The 21,612-nt window shown below is 43.2% G+C and overlaps 1 long non-coding RNA gene across 1 annotated transcript in view; it reads left to right on the forward strand.

Annotated features, from left to right (window-relative positions):
- Positions 1–21,612, forward strand: part of LOC142818359 (uncharacterized) — a 46,923-nt gene that overhangs the window by 17,317 nt on the left and 7,994 nt on the right. Inside the window, exon 2 of the long non-coding RNA XR_012895847.1 lies at positions 2,901–2,964. This is a non-coding gene — a long non-coding RNA (uncharacterized LOC142818359). The remainder of the gene's footprint in view (positions 1–2,900; positions 2,965–21,612) is intronic.

Raw genomic sequence — 21,612 nt, forward strand, 5'->3', positions numbered from 1 at the left:
GAAGAAAAGGATGGGGAAAGTGTATTCAAATCAGATTCAAACTCTTAAAATCCACATTCTGCCATTTGTTTTACATGGATGTAGGAAACTGATTTCAGTTTGTAAAATTAACCTGAAATGTAGGAGCTGTTTATGGCGCCTTTTGATATTTTGTTGAAGGTTAGCTTCTTAACTTTTATGACCAGTAGCAAAAAGAGTCCTTGTGTGAGAAAACAAATTTGATCTTCTATCCTTTTAGATACTTTTCAACTTTGGCATTTTTTTTTCAGGTACTGTAACTGAAACTAGGGAACTTCAGAAACTGCATGTCCTTTCATTTTAGTGTTTGAAAAGATCTATCCAAGTCATTGGTAAGAGGCAAGATTATACAGGGAATTCTTTCTTGCCTTTCATTTAACTTTATCTAATAGATACCTTTCCACTATGGTGTGTCTCAGGTCATTTTAAGAATGGCTTTAATTTTTTAAGCAAGGAGGAGATAATATCAGTTTTGCCCTGATAAAAGGAATTAATATAAGAAATTGAAGGAAAAAAATAAAGTTGTTCAATGTAGCTTTTATTTCTGCAAGCAAAGCGTTTGCTTTTCCTACCACCCCATATATAATTTAAATATATTTATTGATAAATCATTGGGAGTTAATCCTCTTTGCTGGTGTTCAGTTTTTAATACAGATTTGGAAATAGAAGGATATTTGGCAGGTTCAAAGTAATGTAGAGCATTAGCCAGGCCCGGATTAGCTATTAGGCACAATAGGTCCAGTGCCTAGGGCCTGCAAAAAACTTAGAAGTTAAAAAACGTAGAGCCTAAAAAAAAGTTATAATTGACTTGAAAATAAGAAAAGAAAACTGCTAAATCAAATTTAATAATTTGCTATCTTTAGTCAACAACTACATACAGATATAATATACAATTAACTATTAATTGTAGGCAGGGCTGGATTACCCAACAGGCAGACTAAGCATGTGCTCAGGGCTCCAGCAAAGCAGGGGCACCAAAAAAAAAAAAAAAAAAAAAAAGAGATTTTACGGTATAGTATTGTTTTTATTTTGAATTACATATGGGGGGCACCATAATCTTTTCAATGCTTAGGGCCTCTAAAGGTCTTAATCCGGCCCTGATTGTAGGCATATAGCGTTAAGACATTTCTCCCTTATATATTTATATATAATCTAATTTAAAGGCCTGCAATTGTAAGAATGCCTAGGGCCTACCAAGACCTTAATCTGGCACTGACATTAGCACTTGAGAAGAGAGTAGGTTACATAGTTTGTGGCATAAATTAAGTGACAATATGCTAGTATTAGTATTATTATTTGATATTATGGCAGCATTCGGAGATGCCAGTTGGGGACCAGGTACCATTGTGCAACACTGACCAAACTAGGGTTAGTGGAATTTTCCCTCAAAACTTTTCTGATGGAAAATTGGGTTTTGGGCAAAATAAAATTTTTCACAAAAGTTTGTTTTCCATGAAAAACATGTAATAGTTTGTTGAAAAATAAAACACTCAAAAACTGAGAAGTCTTCAATTTTCAACCCCACACAGGAATATTTAAGCTGAAAATTGAGCTATTTCCATTCAGAAGATCATCACAGTGCATCATTGGAGCCCTAGTTTGGATGCCTTCCACTCCCAGGCTTCCCCATGGAAGACTCTCTAGCCAAATGACATCTCTTTTGATGTAGTGGAGCCAGGAACTACTATAATGAACTCCCTCCCCACACTGAAAGGGGAGAAATCAGTGCATCAAAGGAGATGTAGTGAGACCAGAGAGCCTAGACCAGTGGAGACAATGGGCACAAATGGCCCCAGAAGTTCATATTCTTCCCATGAGGAACAATTTTAGTTTTAAATGTTTTGTCTGAAAGTAAATTTTCCATTGCAAATTTAAACAAAGCTGAAAAATAAATATATTCATTTGGCTCAAAATGCCTGAAACCCACTATTTTCTGACCAGCTCTAGTTCATGCCTAACTAAAATGATGGTTTCTGTCCCACAAAGGTTTTATGGCCAAACAAAATCACTGTGTACAAAGAGAATATAGAACTCAAGGTGTGTCACAGTTTACATCACTGTCATGCACTGTTGTCACTTGTGCTGCTATATCAGTGGTTAAAAACTTCTGTGTACTCAAGCCTTTATACTAGTGTTAGGACCAAGGTGCAAAATTCAGAACCAGGTTGCACATCTGACAAAATCTGTAGTGTTGGTCTTTGGTTGATTAGGTCTTTCCTAAAAGGGGGACATCTCCAATATGTAAATCAGACTTTGGGTTTGATTCTCAAGCTATGCTGGAGCTATGTCAGGGTCTAAATATCCCATTGTATACAAAGACCTAAATTCTACTCTTTTTTTTTTTTATAATGGGATGCTTTCATTAACACCTTAGCAGGCATTGCTCATAAATCACCACTCTTACACTGCTAGGTTTAATTACCATCTTGAGGCATCAGCTTATTAGTGCAAGGTCATTCCACATTTTATTTTTGTTCCATATTTTCCCTTGGAGAAAATGAGCATTGTCTCCAGAAAATACCTAACTCCTGCCTGCCATATGAATAGCCACAAAGACCTGCTGCCAGTCTAGATGCAATGCCTTTTGGTAAAGCTGCATGTTGCATAAAAACAATGAGTTTACAGTAAAAAAGCATGGATCCTCAAAATCATATGTAGGATTGTGAAAGATGTTTACAAGATTAATGATTTTTTAAAAGCTTCTTCTATTCAAATGTTATTTGCATCACTGCCTTAATATGAATTTAGTGCTTTTGAGGTACCTGACATTCTGGAGACAGATGTACATAAATGCAAGGACTTCAGTCAATCTTAAATACTTATATGACACCCATTACTGTCATATCTGACTGCATCACAATTTTTATGTATTTTCCTCACAGCATCCATGTGAGGTACGGCAGTGCTGTTTTACCCATTCACCAACAAAGAACTGGGATACAGAAGGTATGTCTATTTGGTACCTGGAAGGTGTGAGTGCCAGCCTGGGCAGACATATTTATGATAGGACATTAGCTCAAACTAAGGTAAAATTAGAATTGTAGATGTTGAGTCACTGGCTAACCACCCAAATCCAAGCCTGCCCAACCCTGGGTCTGAACTCAGAACAGCCACTACCTGTAATGTAATATCCATGATATTATTTTTAGCCTGCCAGTCTACTCATATGGGGAATCACACCCTGTAGCTGTAGACATACCCAGAGGGGCTCAGTGATAGATAGACCTGCCTGTCTGGTTTCCTGCTTGCTCATCTGTCTGCCTTCCCAGGCTTCTTTGCTTCAAATTGTTCTGGGAGACAGAAATTCCAGTTCCTAGACAGTTCTTCTCTGTTGCTGGAAATGGGAGCAGCATCCTTGGTGTTCTGCTCATTTATACCAGAAAGGAATTTGGTGCTTTTTTTATCCATGCCCACTTGCCCCTCAAAAATCACAAATAATTGATTAAAAATATAACCTGTTTTAACCATCAAACTTACAGCCCATACAACATCAGTGACTTAAGACATTAGCTAAACCACATAATTAATCCCCCTCAAATAAAAGTGTTATAAACAAAAGTTAGCCACTATACTGTGTCTGATTAAATATGTTTTATGTCTCTGTCACCTACCATACATTCTCTCTCTCTGTCTCTCCCCCCCCCACACACTTTTTTTTACATAAGAAAATAAAAATAAAATTATGTTATGGTTGCAAAATAGCTATCAAACAGTAGGTAAGAAATGCCACAGTTAAGGTTATCCATGAAACCTTAATTCATTTCACTTGTGCACATATATTATTTATATGACCACATACTTTTTTCCAAAGTCCATCAGTAGCCATCACTGATGGTGTTCACTGAATAGGCAGTCATTCAGAATTGATGGGTTGGTGTTGCTGTAGTAGGTCAGTGGTTCTCCAAGTGTGGTCCATGGACCACTAGTGGTCTGTGACCATCTTGCAGGTGCACCCTGGGCTTGGGGCTCATCCCTGCCCACCTCTACAACAAGGGGCCTACACTAGTGCTCCAGCCTCTCTCCCCCCCTGTGAGTATGGGTACGTCTAGACTATGAGGTTTTTTCGGGATACCAGAGGCATCCCGAAAAAACTCTGCCATGTCAATGAAACGTGTCTGCTCTTCCGTTTTTTTTGGGGGGGAGGGAGAAAGCAGACGTGCGCTTTCGGAATCCCTGTCTTATTCCTTCCATGAGGAAGAAGGGCTCTTCTGAAAGGAGGATTTTCCAAAATTTGGCCCAGTGTAGATGGGCCAAATTTTGGAAAAGCCTCTTCAGAAAAAACTATAGGAAAAAGATACACAAATTGGGGAGCGCAATTTGTGTACCTTTTTCCGATGGATCAGGGTAGTCGAGACGTAGCCTATGGAGCCCCAGTACCAGCTTCCCACTGCTGGGGGTGTGGGAGTGAGACTCGTGGGCTAGATCCAGCTTGCAGGGTAAGGAAGCAGCTCCACATGCTGCTGGCTCCCTCTTCCCCGGCTGGGGAAATAGTAGCACAGCAAAGAGCTCACGTGGAGGCTTTCCCCTCTGATCCCATTGGCTGGAATCAATGGAAGCAGTAGGGGACATTGCCTGGAAGTGGCAAGCAGTACAGAGCCACGTAAGGACTTCCCTTGTGCGTAGACTCCACACCTCTATCATCCTCCTTCAGCTGACAGCCTCCACCCCCACCTCGCTCCTGCACCCTCCCTGCCTCCCAGACCCCCCCATTTTCAGCTTGCTCCTGCACCCTACCTCCTGGCCAGACTCCACTCCCACCCCCTCCTCCACACTTTTTGACATTGTGGGTGATTGGCTGGTGGTCTGTGGAAAGGGTCTGTGTTGAGCAGGTTAGGCCATGGGCCAAAATGTTTGAGAACCGCTGTTGTAGGAGGAACTTCTTCACCAGAACTTTATATTACTATGTTGATAGATTTGGTTATTTTCTCAGTATATCTATCCCCCATACCATTTTGGTAAGATGGTGGGAGCTACAGGTGGTTGTCATAAAATGGGCAGGGATAAATCATGGACTTTTCTGTCATGCGAATTTTTATGCAGCTTTTTCTGTCTGTTGGTCTTTTTGTGAGGGAAAACAGATGCAAGAGAAGCCATTAACTTAGCAGTAGGGTTAATTGAAAGTTTTCAGAGAAAACATTTTCCTGATAGAAAATGGGATTTCACTGAAATCAAAATTTATTGCAGGACAAGATCCGTTTCATTTTAATTTTCTGTCAGGAAACTAGAAACAAAACATGTCATTTCAGGCAATGTAAGCATTCCCTGCATGTGTCGAATCTACTATAGTGCCTTGTGGGAATTGTAGTTCTAGATAATTCATGCACCTGTTCTTCCCTATAAGCCCTTCTCTCCAGCCCTTCTCTCTCTCCTCCATGGTGCACCACAATCTCTCACAGTGATGGATATTTGTGAATTTAAATTTTATGGAACTTTTTGTACCAGGAGAAATAGCAGTATTTGGATAGTTTTGTCCTTATTTGGGACAAAAAGAAATGTTGAAATATCAGAATTTTCTACAAGAGAGAAAATTCCATTTTCAATCAGCTCTTCTTATTAGTATTACCATAGGGCCTGATCTAGAGTTTACTGAAATCAATGGAAAGACTTTCTTCAATTTGAGTAGACTTTGAGTAAGAAAGGTAATTAACTTTTCATATAATTTAGAATAGATTTTAACTGAACATTTTTCCGGCCTTCTTCCATATCAGGATTCATTCAGAGAGGCTTTGAGTGAGAGAAGAGAACTGCAGGTCCTTGTGGCACAGTTAGGTTGTCTCCTGTGCACTGGTGCCCTTATTTATTGTTGGAAGTCAGCCTCATGCATGGCACATCATCACAAGTTATTATCTGTTGACACAAGTTTCTGACATTGCTACAGAGTAACACAGAGTTTCTCAATCAAGGGTGTATCATGGGGTCTTCTTTTAGGGGTATATTAACTCATTTAAGGTATGTCTACACTACAAAGTTAGTTCGAACTAACAGACGTTAGTTCGAACTAACTTTCATAGGCGCTACACTAGCGCTCCGTTAGTTCGAATTTAATTCGAACTAGCGGAGCACTTAGTTCAAACTAGGAAAACCTCATTTTATGAGGATTAAGCCTAGTTCGAACTAGCTAGTTCGAATTAAGGGGTGTGTAGCCCCTTAATTAGAACTATTGGGAGGCTAGCCCTCCCCAGCTTTCCCTGGTGGCCACTCTGGCCAACAACAGGGAAACTCGTCTGCCCCCCCTCCCGGCCCCGGAGCCCTTAAAGGGCACCCAGCCAGCAGACCCTGCACCTGGCACGGATCGAGCCACCCACCCGATGCCCCCCAGCTCTCCCCCTCTTCCCAGGACCAGGCTGGCGGCTCCCGGGAGCTTGCCCGGGACCGCAAGAGGCGGGCACCCGCCTGGGCTAGTGCAGACATCGTTGACCTCGTCCACGATCTCCGCACTAGGCACAGGAAAGTGGCCAGCTAGGGCAGGAGAGCTGCCAGCCTGGCCACCCAGGAGCAGGTGTGCAAGAGAATCAAAGGGGTCCACTGAGACCCCCGACCCTGAGCCCTGAGCTTACAATAGCCGTACTGGGTCAGACCAAAGGTCCATCTAGCCCAGTAGCCTGTCTGCCGACAGCGGCCAACCCTATGGCCCATGGAAGGGATAGACCGAAGACAGTGACCAAGCCATTTGTCTCGTGCCATCCCTCTCCAGCCTTCCACAAACCTTGGGCAGGGACACCACTCCTACCCCCTGGCTAATAGCACTCCATGGACCCAACCTCCATGACTTGATCTCACTTCCCTTTAAACTCTGTTCTAGTTCTTGCCTTCACAGCCTCCTGCAGCAAGGAGTTCCACAGGTTGACTCTTTGCTTTGTGAAGAACAACTTTCTGTTACTAGTTTGAAGCCTGCTACCCATTCCTTTCCTTTGGTGTCCTCTAGTCCTTCTTTATGGGAACTAATGAAGAACTTTTCTGTATGCACCCTCTCCACCCTACTCCTGCTTTTAGAGACCTCTATCCTGTCCCCCCTCCGTCTCCTCTTTTCTAAGCTGAAAAGTCCCAGTCTCTTTAGCCTCTCTTCATATGGGACCTGTTCCCAACCCCTGATCATTTTAGTTGCCCTCCCCTCTCCCAGCCTCTCTCTTCCCCTCTCCCACCTCCTTTTCCCAGTCTCCCCGAGTTTTGTTCAATAAAGACAGATTCCATTTTGGAAGACATGTTATCTTTATTTTGTACATCAATAAGAAGGGGGGCTAGGGAAGGGTAAGTGGAAGGAGGTGAGGGAGGAATGGGGCACGAGCCCCCGATGGGGAGTACTGGGCTGGCTCTGCGGGCTTCTGGGGGTGGAAGCTCTCCTGCAGCCCCCCAATTGCCCCCTGTCCCCAGATGGCAGCCTGCAGCAAGTGCAGCTGGGCTGATGGCCGAGTGGTGTGATGTGCCCAGTGTGGGTAGTCCAGGCACTCCAAGCCAGGACTGCTTTGCAAGCGGGACTCCCCTGAGAACTGTCTGTCCGGGGTGGGGGTCGGGACCCTTTAAGCGCAGCCCTCGGCTAGCCTGAGACAGCATCTCCACGCTCTAAGTCCTCCTCTGATGCCCTGTCGGCACTGCTTCCGGCCATCCTTAAGCCCGGTTCAGGGTCCACTTAATGTGGACATGCTAGTTCGAATTAGCAAAATGCTAATTCGAACTAGTTTTTTAGTCTGGATCCGTTAGTTCGAATTAGCTTAGTTCGAATTAACTAATTTGAACTAAGTTAGTTCGAATTAACGTTGTAGTGTAGACATATCCTTAGATATTTGCCCAGTTTTACAATGGGCAACATAAAAATCACTAGCAGAGTCAGTACAGGCTAAAACTTTACACAGACAATGAGTTGACACTGCTCTATAAATACGCACTGAAATGTAAGGACAATATTTATATTCCCATAGATTTATTTTTTTTATTGTTATATGGTAAAATGAGAAAGCAAACAATCTTTCGGCAGAATTGTGCTGTGACACTTTATTTTCATGTCTTATTCTGTAAGCAAGTAGATTTAAAGTGAGGTGAAACTTGGGGGCACACAAGACAAATTAGACTCCTGCAAAGGGTACACTAGTCTGGAAAGGTTGAGAGCCTCAACAGACCTGCCTTCTGATGGGGGAGGGGAGCAAGTAATATTGAGGAGTAAGGAAGAAAGGACAATTTGTCACATCTGCCCTAGTCTGAGTATGAACTGAGGACTTAGATTTGAAAAGTTTTATATATCCATAATAATCCCCTTAGGCTTCTAATCTGCCTTGTAAACATCCCATTTTGTTATATTGGTTCACATTTTTATCAAAATGGATCTTTGTTTGAATTTTAGACTTGCAGTATCTCATCCTTCAATTAGCATTTGAATCCATCACTTTATGGCTTGAGTGTATATATTTGTTTGAGAAAAAAAATCATAATCACTTATTTATCATGATTACCACTATCCAATGCTGTTTTACTGCTGGGGGATTTCTGAAACTGGTTTTATGATCACTTGGCTTATCCTGAAAATATAGTTTTCTGTAACCTACACTCTAAAATCCATTTATGTCTTTTTAGAAAAGTAGAAAACAATTAAGATTATGTCAGTGCTTGAAGATATTAAAGAGTCTTAGGTCCTACTTTCAGTTCTACCTGTCTTTCAAAGATGAGCAGGTCAAAGGAGTTAATGGCCAATATCTGACTTGGAGCTAATTTTCAGAAGAGAATGTAGAGTAAAGCTACTATTATTTCCTGATTTTTTTTATCACTTTAAGCAGCATTTCAAAGTACTTTACAGGGCAGACTCTCTGGATGATAGATGAGTTAAGAGGCAAAAAGTGACAGATCAGATCTGACAATTATGCCTACTATAAATATATATGAATTTGGCAACTTAGCACAAAGAAGCTATACTAGCCCATATTCTAAGAATATTTTTTAAACAAGGCAATTGTTTCTCATTTCTTCCTCTTGAAGTAGGTGGTATAACCAATACAGGTAGTGCTTCTCCTAATAATGATGATACCAGGAGCATAGTGAACTAACAGCAATACAGAGCAATCAAGGCAATTGTGCCAGGCCTCTGTGCATGCATGCAAAGAGAGGCAAAGGACCCTATAAACCAGGGCTAGGCAAGATGTGGCCTGGGGGCTGGATTGAGCTCGCCTAACAGTTTGATCTGGCCTATGGACTGCATCTGGCTGCTTTCTCTTTATATCCTGTCACCGAATTTCCACGTGGTGGCTCAGGCAGCAGGATCCTATTTAAATGACTCATAGCTGACAGTCGTGGCACTACCTGGCAGGGGCCAGAGCCTCAAACCTTTTGAATAGCTGCAGCAACCCCGGGCTGCTGCCAGGCAACGTTGTAGCGGCAGGGCTGGGAGTGGCAAGCCCTTTCCTATGTTCTTAATTCAAAGCCTCCAGCCCCAGACAACTCTGGGGAAAGGCTAATCCCCAGCTTCAGCCCTTCCACCCTGACCTCATCCCATCTGGGGGTGGAGCCAGCCCATGACCACGTATCAAAATTCAGCAAGTGGGCCCCTGGTGAAAATTATTGCCCACCTCTGCTATAAGCTTTTCCTCTTCCTAGTATCTGCTGAGCAAAGATTGGTCACAACAGAAGTCATTTTCAGGTGTCCTCGTACGGGGCTGTGTTATGACCCCTAGTGTGCTGGCTTGATTGAAGGAGTCACTGGGGGTGTGTCTACACAGCACGGTTTTTCCGGAATAACAGCGGTTATTCTGGGAAAACAATACTAGCATCCACACAGCAATTGCATTATTTTGAAAGAAAATTGAAATAACAGAGGACTTTTTCCAACATTGCTAAATCTCATTCCACAAGGAATGATGCCTCCTCCAAAAAAGCTCTTTCAGAAGAGGATGTGTGTGGACGCTCCACTGCTGCTATGTTGAAATAACTCCTCCCCAGGGCCGTTCTAAGGTTATTCCTCCCCAGTGCCTCCTGGGGCTTTACATCAAGATAGCGCGTCCACATTAGGGGGAGCCTGCCTCGGACTAATTTTGAGGCTTCCCTGTAGTGCGGATGCTCTATTTCAAAACAAGCTTTTCCAGCAGATATCTTCCAGAATAGCTGTTTCCAACATAAGTTTGCAGTGTCGACATACTTGAAGTTAGCTCATCTGACCCTTGTGGAATACATGTGGTATGGGGGAGGAGAGTGTTGCATGGAGTGACATATGTTAGGCAAAATGACTCTGTTACCCAGCATAGCTCTTGATAAAGGGGGCATGGTCAGAGCATTCTGCTATTCTTGGTCACCAACGCTGTCCATAGGAGGCCATTCCAAACCACTGCAGATTAGAGAAACCGCTTCGGCTGGACTACTTTATACTGGGGTTGTGGGACACTAACCAGAATTCAGGAGGCAGAAAAGTGGCTTAAGACCAACTTTGCCCTCCACTTGACTCATGAGCGGTGATTCCTGTGATGCATGGCTCAGATTTAGGGCCAGCCTCTGCAAAGGGGGTGAAGTCATGACTAGTCTTGACAATGCAAAGGAGCATGGTCTTCAGACCCATTTCAATAGCATAAAGACTTCCAGACTTGCTAAGCACAGATCTCTCCCCTGCGCCAACTGTATCCCACAAGATAGCTGCAGACAGGAGTCCCCAGATGAGCTGCCGGCAACTGGTGCCCTAGGCAAAACGTGTGATTGGCGCGCGATCGGCGCCCCTGCCGCCAAAGCCCTAAACGGCCGTTTATCTTGGTGCCCTAGGCGACCGCCTAGTTCGCCTGTATTGACGGGCCACTACTGGCTGCAAAGATGGGGCGAATATGATCAGACATGGAACTGGGATGTTAGCTTTTAATGCCTCTGGCATGTTCTTAACACAGTCCTTAATGAAATGTTGGAGTTGCAATTTGTAAGTCATAAGCCATAACATTCTGAAGCCTTACTCGGCACGGGCACAGTGATCCACAAAATCATAGAGAACTGTGACATGGAGCAGCTTGCAGAACTGGGACCTTATTAACTATACATGATTCTGGGTTCTGGGACTAGAGACAGCTTCACCTCTTCACATTCTGAATATTACTTTTATTTTTCTCTGCTTTGGCACTTCTGTCTGTTCAAAGGAGGGGGATGAATAGACTGCTCAGTTTCACATTCTCTGTTCTCAGTCACTTTTCACTTCCTGTTTCTTATGCACTAGGCACAATGCAGTCAGTGGCTCTTTTGTTTGGGTTTCCATCACTGCAGGGGAATGTTGCTGTTAGAAAGATGGCTTCATTCAAATGAATTCATAGGGTCATGTTTAGTTCTTGAATTAGGTGTAAACTGCAGGGAGATTCATATTTAATGTAAACAGAGAGATTCTGCCATATTCCTGCTTGATGCTATCCCTCTTGTCCTTGCTCTCTTAGGCTATGTCTATACTACAGGGCTACGTCTACATTAGGGTTGTAGGGAGCTCTGGGTACAGGTAGTACCTTTGTTTTCTGGTAGCTGCACTCAATTTTTGAGTGGACGGAAGCACTGGTCCTCATCCATCTCCTAAATCTCTCACATCTGGCTCCTAGTGCCACACCCCGGTAAACCGCTTCAGCTGGCGGGCTAAACGACGTGAGGGGGTGATGTTTACACTGCATCACTGGGCGAATGAACTCCCATGACGGAGTCACTGGCCAGGGCGGAAGGGTCTCGTTAGGACCCAACGGCCAAGTGTTCGGGACCAAGGCACGCCACTTCATTTTGTGGATTACGGCTATGGCCTACCAGCTATGGTTTGAAATAGCAGGGAAGGTGTATCTCTTCAGCCCTGGAAGGCCGTCTGCCTAGGAGAAGGAAACTCTGATGTAAAACCTACGACCCGAGGACCTCGCTGTCACCGTCCCAGCTTGCTAGGCCATGGCAGCTGAACCCCGGGTTCAAAGGGTGGAGCCAGTTCTGCGCACACTGCACTCCACTTGAAAGCTCCTTTGCGCAGGCAAGAAGGAAATACTCACGTCTACTCCCCACGGTCTCACTAAGTCCTGTAGCGATGGGAAAGGGGTGAACTCGGCAGGTGTAAGATGACACTGGCAGCCGCAGTCTCAATCCTGCATGCAGGCGGCTCAGGCGTTAGTGGTCGTTTGATGATGACCTGGAGATGACATCATCACTCGGCAGCACCCTGAGCGACCAAGCAGCCTTTTTTAGGGACAGAACTGCTTGCTCCACACGGAGAGGGGCCTAGAAAAGGTGGCCTAAACAAAGCTCGTCTCCTTCTCCCCCAGTTGGCTTACCGCGGCCAACGGGCATCTCCATATGCGGTCGAACTATATCAAAGAATCAATGGCGCATCCCACTCACCTTAAAAGGTGGGAAAGGACTTAAACTCGCATGCTAGAACTTCAGAACCATGTTAGACTCAGCCGACAGCACTCGACCTGAGGGACGATCTGCTTTAATTGCACATGAACTCAATAGGCTGAATGTTGACATCGCCGCACTCAGCATTGAGGCCATGGTCCTCAAGATACAGCTTCGATGGGCAGGGCACATTGCCAGGATGGAGAACCACCGCCTGCCCAAGATCGTGCTGTATGGGGAACTGTCCTCTGGCTACCGCGACATAGGGGCACCACGAAAGCGGTACAAAGACTCCCTGAAGAAGTCCCTCACTGCTTGTTGTATCGATCACCGTCAGTGGGCAACACAAGCAGCTGAACGCAACTCCTGGCGGCATACAGTCCACAAGGCCACCACCTTCTTCGAAGATACCCACAGGGACAAAAGGAGAAGGAAGAAGAACCATGACCCCTCAGCAGCTATCCCGGATCAGACCTATATTTGCAGCCGTTGTGGCAGGACCTGCCTGTCCTGCATAGGCCTCATCAGCCACCAGCGTGCCTGCAGAAGACGTGGATTTCTTTCCTAGATCTTCGTTCGCAAAGTCAAGCCATATGATGATGACGTCTACATTGGCACCCTTTTCCAGAAATGCTTAAAACGGAACAGTTTTCCGTTATAAGTATTTCCGGAAAAAGGGCGTCTACACTGGCAGGATGCTTTTCTGGAAAAGCACTTTTCCGTAAAAGCGTCCGTGCCAATGTAGACGCGCTTTTCCGCAAAAAAAGCCCTGATCGTCATTTTTGCGATCGGGGCTTTTTTCCGGAAAAGACTACTGGACTGTCTACACTGGCCCTTTTCCGGAACAGTTTTTCCGGAAAAGGACTTTTGCCCGAACGGGAGCAGCATAGTTTTTCCGGAAAAACAATGACGATTTTACATTAGATCGTCATTGCTTTTCCGGAAAAGCAAGTGGCCAGTGTAGACAGCTGGCAAGTTATTCCGGAAAAGTGGCTGCTTTTCCAGAATAAGTGGCCAGTGTGTAGACACAGCCCAGGGTTATTGTGCAAAGAACCCACGACGCGTCCGCACCTCAGGCACGTTTTTGCTCAAGAAAATTTACAGTAAAATGACAGAACAGAGGGCTCTTTGCGGTGCAGATATACCTCTTTCTACGAGGAATAACTCCTTTTTGCACAAGAGCTCTTGTGTGGATGCTCAACCCCCTTTGAGGTTTTTACACAAAAACTCATTGAGGAAGAACAGCTCTTGCGCAAAAGGGTTTTTTTGCACAAGAAGGAGTCATCTACACAGCTCTTTTTTTCGCAAAAACCTCTTTCACAAAAGGGATCCGAAGAGGAAATGCAAATGAGAGCACGGCCTATGCAAATGAGCATTCCATTTGCATTTCCTCTTGCGGAAGAGGCTTGCAGTATAGATGCAGCCTGAGGTTAGAATGTAAAGCAACGCACATCTAGTTTGATATTAGCAACAAAACCTCAGATTTCACATGGTTTCTCTAAGAACGCGGTATAATATTTTCCTCGTAAGAAAGACAAGGCAACAATCCAAGAAGCTGTTTTTTCCCCATGTTCAGATAATGAATATATCCAACTTCCTAACAAGTATTTTAGGTAGCCCTATATTTAACAGCATTATGATTGGGACTACTACTAAAAGGCATTCAAAAGACTATGTGTCTTTATTACTTTATGATAAGGACTTACTTTAAAAAAATCCTATGTATTATGACAATTGTGTTTAGAACTGAGTCCAATTTCTCTCAAAAGATTTTCAAACCCGCGGAACTGGAGGTCAGTTTAGAACAAGACAAGAAAGTAGGAACATTTACTTGGGTTTGTATCTCATCTGGAATATTTTGACTGCTTTAATGTTGACTAGTGTCCCCAAGGGATTACTGTGAGACCACCAAACTTCATTTCACTTGTGATTTATGCCATATAACCCTTAATCTTTCAGAGATGAAAGGCTAGTGTGCTAATTTGATGCAGGGAATTGACCAGCTCTCTGATAGAAGTTGAGGGCACTTGGCATCTATCATAAAGTGCTCAACATATTCTAGGATCAGGCCTGTAGTGTTTATGTCACTTAAAATTTTGTTTTAGCAACAATGAAAGCTCATTGGGTTTAGGACACATTTTGATTGCCAACTCACAGATCAAAAAGAGGCAGATTAACTTGTGAGCATGGCAGTGGCTGGCTGAAATAGCTGCTCAGCATTCAGAGCTGCCAGTTTTGCTTCTTTTTCCCCCTTCAGCAGGAAATGTCCCCTCCTTCACAATAAAGATTTTTTTTCATGTGGTTGCAGTAAGACAACTCCAATGAAAGTGGTTGTCATGAGATAATCACACCTCTGGGGGATTATAGGCATCTGGCTATGATTCATAAAGTCCCAGAGGGTTGTCCCCTTCCCCCCTCCTTAAAGATAACCACACATCCTGCTGTGTTTCATGACTTGGAAAATATAATCCATGTGATTACTATGTACAAATATTATTTACATTGAGGGGTTTTTTTTGTTTTCACTGTATTGTACAGTTTAACTAACAAACAGATTTAACTCCAGTCTTTGACGGCATTCCACTGCCAAGAATACACAAGCGGCTGATGATTATTTCACAATATTTCCTGAGCACCCCAGACTGCTCTCCCCTTGCCAGCATGAATTAATGAGGTATGCTGACCTCTTTTTTTAAAGGAATTTTGATATCTCCCTTTGATACGTATTTTGTTGTATAGTAACATTATTGAGACATATTATGGACGCTCTCTTTTATACTTCCTGTACCATATCTTAAAACCAAAATTGCTTGGCTTCTCCTAAATACACTCGTAAATCCTGCTAATAAATTCTAGAATATCTATGGCCAACTGTGCATAAACATAAAATCCTAAAACAGTCTAGATAAGATCTTATTTTCCTCCCATCCCTCCCCTCTTTATCTCTCTTCCTTCATTAATTGTGAAATTCTGAAAATGCAAAAGTGCTCCTTTCCTCCAGTTTTTTATGTGTGGATACTACGAATCTCTGTGACCAGAGATGAGAGCTACTTCAAGCCAGGAAAACTAGGAAATTTGCTACAGAAAGAGTTGCTGAATGCATGAAAAGGTTCAGTTTAAACAGATTTTACTCTGACGTTGACTACAGATATCAACTTTTAGGTCTATGAAATGCAACATCACTGGCAAGCTCTTAATCCACCAAGAACACTGGTTTTTGTTGTGCCTCTGCACCACTTCCAGCCTGGCTTGTTTAGATTTAAAATCTTTGATGTTTTAAAAAATTGGGAAGCAGGGATGTGAAGGTGTAAACATCTAAACAGTTAACTGATGAGCCTGCGCTTATCGATTAATCTTCATGGTTACCAGCAGGCCAGCTCCCTATGTACACCGGCTCCTGGGGAGCCACCTTTCCCGCCCGCATGTAAATGTATAACCGCTGGATTTTTCAGTGGCTATGTTTCACTGAACACATGCATTTTAACATCTCTAATATAAAGAAATTAGCAGTGAGAATTACCATAAAAAAAAAGGAAATGCCAAGTTATACATCTAAATTATAAGTATAACATGCGTGCATGTGTGTGTGAGTGTGTGTGTGTGTGTGTGTGTGTGTGTGTGAGAGAGAGAGAGAGAGAGAGAGAGAGTGAAAACCAGAATGTGGCATTAACACAATGCACTTTACACACTGTAAGTACTATACTGCTTCTAAAATTCCCTAACAAGGTGAGTGAAACTATTCTAAGAGCATTTTATCTGGAGATGCCTTTGTACTGATCTATCCTGAAGAATAACCCCCAGAAAGGTAAGGAGAGGTGGGGAGGGGGGGAATGAAAACAACTTTCATATGTTTGTTCAGCCACACAGTGCAGCTCTGACTTCTGAGCATTTTTCCCCAATTATTTTTGTAAAGTATTGATCGCAATTTAATTTTGCAGTCCCAACATGAGAGGCGCTTCATGCTGAAATGTCTCACAGGAGATTGTAATCAGGGTCTAGCCTGAAGGTGAAGCACTAGTACATAGGTTTTACTCTATTCCTCCACTCTTCATCAGCTCTGGGATTGGAGCAGAGGGCATTCTCAGGCAGATTAATTTTTGACGATGGGATCGATGAAAGATGTTTTTTCCTCCTGACATTGAGTCATCTAATTTGCTGTTTATCTTTGGCTTATTGAGTTTTGAGCATTGTTAAATCATACCTTTCAGCTGTTTAATTTCATGTGTGAATTTTGCATTCCCCTCTTGTACTTTGGCATAACTCTTATATCTAAAACGAGCAGGGTGATGGGCCTTTTTCTGACACCAGGTTACTGCTTTTGAGTCTGTTAAGTACTCCAAGGTAATGTTATAGTACTTTCTAGCCTTTTTTCTTTGCTTGTGGCCATAGATCAGACTATCTCTAGGGAAATCATTACTTGCCATCATTATTATCCCTAGCACCTTCATCTATTCTCCCTTGTTTCCTGACTCCATTGCTTGATGAAGTGCCTAGATGTGAGGACACCTTTAACTGAGGTCTAATAATTAACCCCTTCATTGCTCAGGCTGGATCATTTTCCCCTCACTTTCCTTGATAACTTGTAATCTATGTGTAGCTTTCAAAGCAGTTGATGGCAACAGCATCCTGGACATAACTGTACTGTTATTTTTTTTACCATAAAGTGCACATTTTGCCCGCTATATTGATAGTCATAAACAAAATGTTCTCAGCCTCAGGAAAATTGGCTTTATTTAACCTTCACTAAAGGATTATATACTACTGAATTACTTTTTTATAGATAATCTGACTGTCTTCCAATCTTGGGACAACTCTATGTAGCCTACTAGAAGATTTACCCAGCATTGCTCAGGCCCTTAATTATTTTTTTAAAATAAAATGAAAAAGTGCATGCTTCATTTAAATCTTTGCTCTAGGGTTGAGGGGTTCAGTATGCAGGCTGCCCTGGGGAGAGAAGACTACCCCAGCCCTCTCTCATCACAGCAGCATGGGGCCAGGTGAGAAGTGCCTCTCTATAGCAGCTGCAGCTCCAGCAGGCACAGCTGAGGGAGAGGGGCATGCCCCCTCTTTGGAGCAGGTCCAGATTTGTCTGCGCCTTGCGCTCTCCAGCCAGAGTGAGGAATGCAGCAAACAATACGCTTTCCCCTCACTCCCCCACAAAGTGGAACAGTCAGCAATGTTCTCTTACAAATTGGGGGAGGAGCTTCAGACCCCTCAACCCTCCCTAAAGGGCACTTGGGGGGTGGAAGACTTGGAGCTGGGGCAGTCCTGGGATGGAGGGTCACCCCCAGTCAGCCCCTTTCACATGCCTAGTGATTCTGTCTCTTTTCTATTTGGTTTTATAAGAAACAATCCCATTCCAGGCACATCCCATTTTCCTGGCACCATCAAACCCTTACCTGGCTTTAAGTTATGATAAGAGGAAGCTGTATATCAAATGTGGTGGTTCTAGCTCTTACCATTTTGGAGGAGTTCTTGACCAAACAGACAAACACACAAATGGACAGACAGATAGACAAACTCTCTCATGTACATAATAAATGAAAATTCCACGGAGTTATAACATTGCAATCAACATACCTACTTGTCACATAGATGCATGTGCGTATAAGTATGCCTGGACCATGGAAGTGAGCACTGGTGTGATTTTTTTTGTTAAGCCTTTTAATGGAAAGATTGCAAAAAAATAAAAAATCCCTTCACTCTGATTTTGTGTGCTATATCTGTAATGGTGAAAAGGGAAATGTGTCTATTTCCAATAGTCATTATCCTGCACACAGGGTCAAATTGTGTTCCATCCTGTATGGTATATGAGGATTCTGAGACCATGTCTATGCTAGGGGAAACTATTTCAAAATTAGCAAATTTGACTTAATAACTCACAATTTAACAAAATCAAACTAGTGGGTCCACACTATGAGGAAGCCTCGGATTTAATCCGAGGTACGCTCCATTAATGTGGATGCACAACCTCGGAGTTAGAGCCCCAGGAAGCATTGAGGAGTAATTAGTTCAAATTACTCTGGGGAGTAATTATTTCAAAATAGCAGTGCCAGAGCATCCAACACTACCATTATTCTGAAATAACTATTTTGGCATTAGCATTACTCCTGTTGAAAAGCAGGAGTACGGGTTTCAAATTAAGCATCCTGTTATTTCAAAATAACTGGCTTGGTAGTGTGGACGCTCCGTTAATAAATTCAACCACAGGGGGGTTATTTCGAAATAAAGTCCTAATGTAGACCCTTGCAGGGAAAGAGTACAAGGAGACATCTTGCAGCCTTGTTCAGGGGTCTCAACATAGTCTGCCAATCTCAGGGGACAGAGTGACTCTCTCAGTCACAGCAGCACTGTAAAACCTATAGGAGGCCAGGGTGCAGTGATGGTACATTACCCAAGATTTCAGGGAGCAGTGCAACCTCTCAGGCAATAATGACTGTGCAAATCTACCAGGGTGTCCCACCTCAACATGTTACTGTGGCTTGTGGATTGTGTCTTAATTATCTTACTTGGGGCCTAAAGTTGTTACTGTAATGCAAGTGATATTCAATAATACCTTTCAATCTGTCCATTCTAAGCCCCTGCTTTTGATTACTTACAACTTCCTGAAATGTCAATCTTTCAGGCCAACGTTTTCCAGTCCTAGTCTGTGTGAAGGTGAATCTCACCTACCCTAGGCAGAACCAAATTATTTCAGCCAATTTTGAGTCCAAGGAAAGGTTTAAAAAGAAATACATTTTCTTCATTATAATTATCTTTGTTATTTTTTGTCTTTGGAGTGCTTAAACATTCAATTGACAACATCCAAGATGCTTATAACATTTTACAGTTGATGAAAACTATTAATGAATATTTATTTTTTCCATTTTCCAACTATCTATAACGCTCAACATTGTGTGGGTGTGTTTGGATAATATACACCCAAATATATATGTGTGCATGTGCTTATGTATGTTAGAAGAAATCATGTAGGCCAAGAACTTAGCAAGATTCAAAAAGGCATTGGACATTTATATGGATAACAAGAATATATTCAGATTTATAGCAGTGAATGCTAACAAAAAGCCTTCAAGGGATGTAAAACTTCATGGTTCGTGGCATCAGACAATCTCTGACTAATAGAAAGGGGGATATTATCCTACATTTACATACTACGGTGTTCTTAAACCTTTTGCTGACACATCTGAAGCTGGCCACTGTCAGGAGAAGGACATTGGACAAAATGGACTCTGATCCAGTATGGCAATTCCATGTTCTGATGTACAATTCTGTACAGATCCCAGGAATGAAATCAATGGGGCACCTGATTAAATGTAGCCATGCACTTAAATACCTTGCTGAATTGGGGCCTAAGTGAAGTCATTGTTTAAATAAAAGGCAACTTGGAATGTTCATATCATTGAACTATATTCAGACACATCTTCTGGAAGGAGATGCCGCAGTGATGAAAGCCAAACAAATGCTTATCTATAAAATAATTACATTGAAAAAAAATTGCATTGGATGGTACCTGGCAGGAGCAGAGTAGCTGTTGCAAGAGAATCCTTCCTCTCCTTGAAGGTACCTCTACACAAATAATTAGCTGCTATGCCTATGTTGAAATATGCTTGCCTCCCATTTTTCTCTCTCTCTTCACATGCACACCACCCTCAAAAAAAATCTCCTCAAAGGACACGTCTGATCCGAGGAGCTGCTACCCCTTTTGATACATGAGCACTTGAACATAAGCAAAAGAAAGAGAGATTCAGGGACGAGCTAATGAGCCACACCTCCATGAGTCTGTAAGAATTACCACCTTCCTGCAAGCTTCCATCACCTGCTGACTAGAAGGGTCAATGGAAGAACCTTGCCCCCTGACACATTTCTGTACTGCCTTTGTTTCTTTACACAGTGTTGGAGTAATTTCAGTCTATGGCTACATTTTACAAGCCGCCAAACAATTAGCTTAAAAAAACCTAAGGCTATGTCTACACTGGTGGCTTCTTGCACAAAAACAACTGTTCTTGCACAAAAACTTTCCAGGTGTTTACAATGCACGTGCGTTCTTGCGCAAGTAATTTTACAGTCTAGCGTCGGAAAACAGGGCTTCTTCCAGAAGAGTTATTCCTCTCCCCACGAGGAATAAGCCCTCTTGTGCAAGAGCTCTTGCACAAGAAGGCAGTGTAGACAGGCAACATGAATTTCTTGCGCAAGAAACCCCTATGGCTAAAATGGCCATCAGAGGTTTCTTGCGCAAGAGAGAGTCCACACTGCCATAGACGCTCTTGCGCAAAAGCACATGCCAGTGTAGAGGCGCTCTTGTGGAAGACTTTTTGTGCAAGAACTCTTACACAAAACAATTCTTGCGCAAGAAGCTGCCAGTGTAGATGTAGCCCAAGTATATCCACATGCACACTGGAAAATACGGCAGAGTTTTGTTTCCAGATTAAAATGTTCATATGCTTTGTTACAATATAATTCTAATAGCAATGTACATGTAAAAATATAATCTGAAACCCAGTGGTGCTGGAACCATTTTTAGAGTGGAAGTGCTGAGTTACACCCCCTCACTCATACTCTTTCATGTCCCTCTGATGCTTACCAACTCCTCCATATGGTCCAGGAGAGTTGGAAACCCTGGACTTCTGTTGTCCTCGGAGTAGGGGGGAACTGCTGCACCCTGGGACAACAGCAGGACCTGGGCTGTCAGCAGAGCCTCAAGGGTTGGTGGCCTGCACCCTGGGGCCAGCAGGGCCAGCAGGATGCAGATCCTGTGGGGGTGGGGCTGGCAGGCAACAGGAGGCTGGAAAGAGGCAGCAAAGCCAGTAAGTCCAGTGGGACCCTGGAAGCCCAGAAGGGCTTTGCAGGGCATGCCTGGAGACAGGGACCCAGGGCTGTCAAAGCCAGCAGTGGGTTGGCAGCAGGGTCGGTGCCCAGGAGTGGGGAAGCTGGATGCAGCACCCCATACCTGGAATTTCTGCACCTATACTGAAGCCTTATTTAAATTTCATTGCTGGAATTTGAAGACCTATGTAATCATACAATTAATCTCTTTACCAGGGCAGTATTGTTTTTAGTTGTTTCTCCAATCTAATTTTAAATGACTTAATGGTATAAGACTTCCACCATTCATTAGTCTAACTTCTTCCTACAACAAGCTCACATAGTCCTCGTCTCCATTTGCCAGAGGATCAATGCCCTGGCTATCGATCCTCCAGGGCTTGATTTAGCAGGTCTAGTAAAGACCCGCTAAATCGAACACTGAGGGTACCTCCATCAGCACTGGTACTCTGTGCTACCATGAAGAGT

This window comes from Pelodiscus sinensis, chromosome 1 (assembly GCF_049634645.1).
Source record: "Pelodiscus sinensis isolate JC-2024 chromosome 1, ASM4963464v1, whole genome shotgun sequence".
In the NCBI taxonomy this organism is placed as follows: Eukaryota; Metazoa; Chordata; order Testudines; family Trionychidae; genus Pelodiscus; species Pelodiscus sinensis.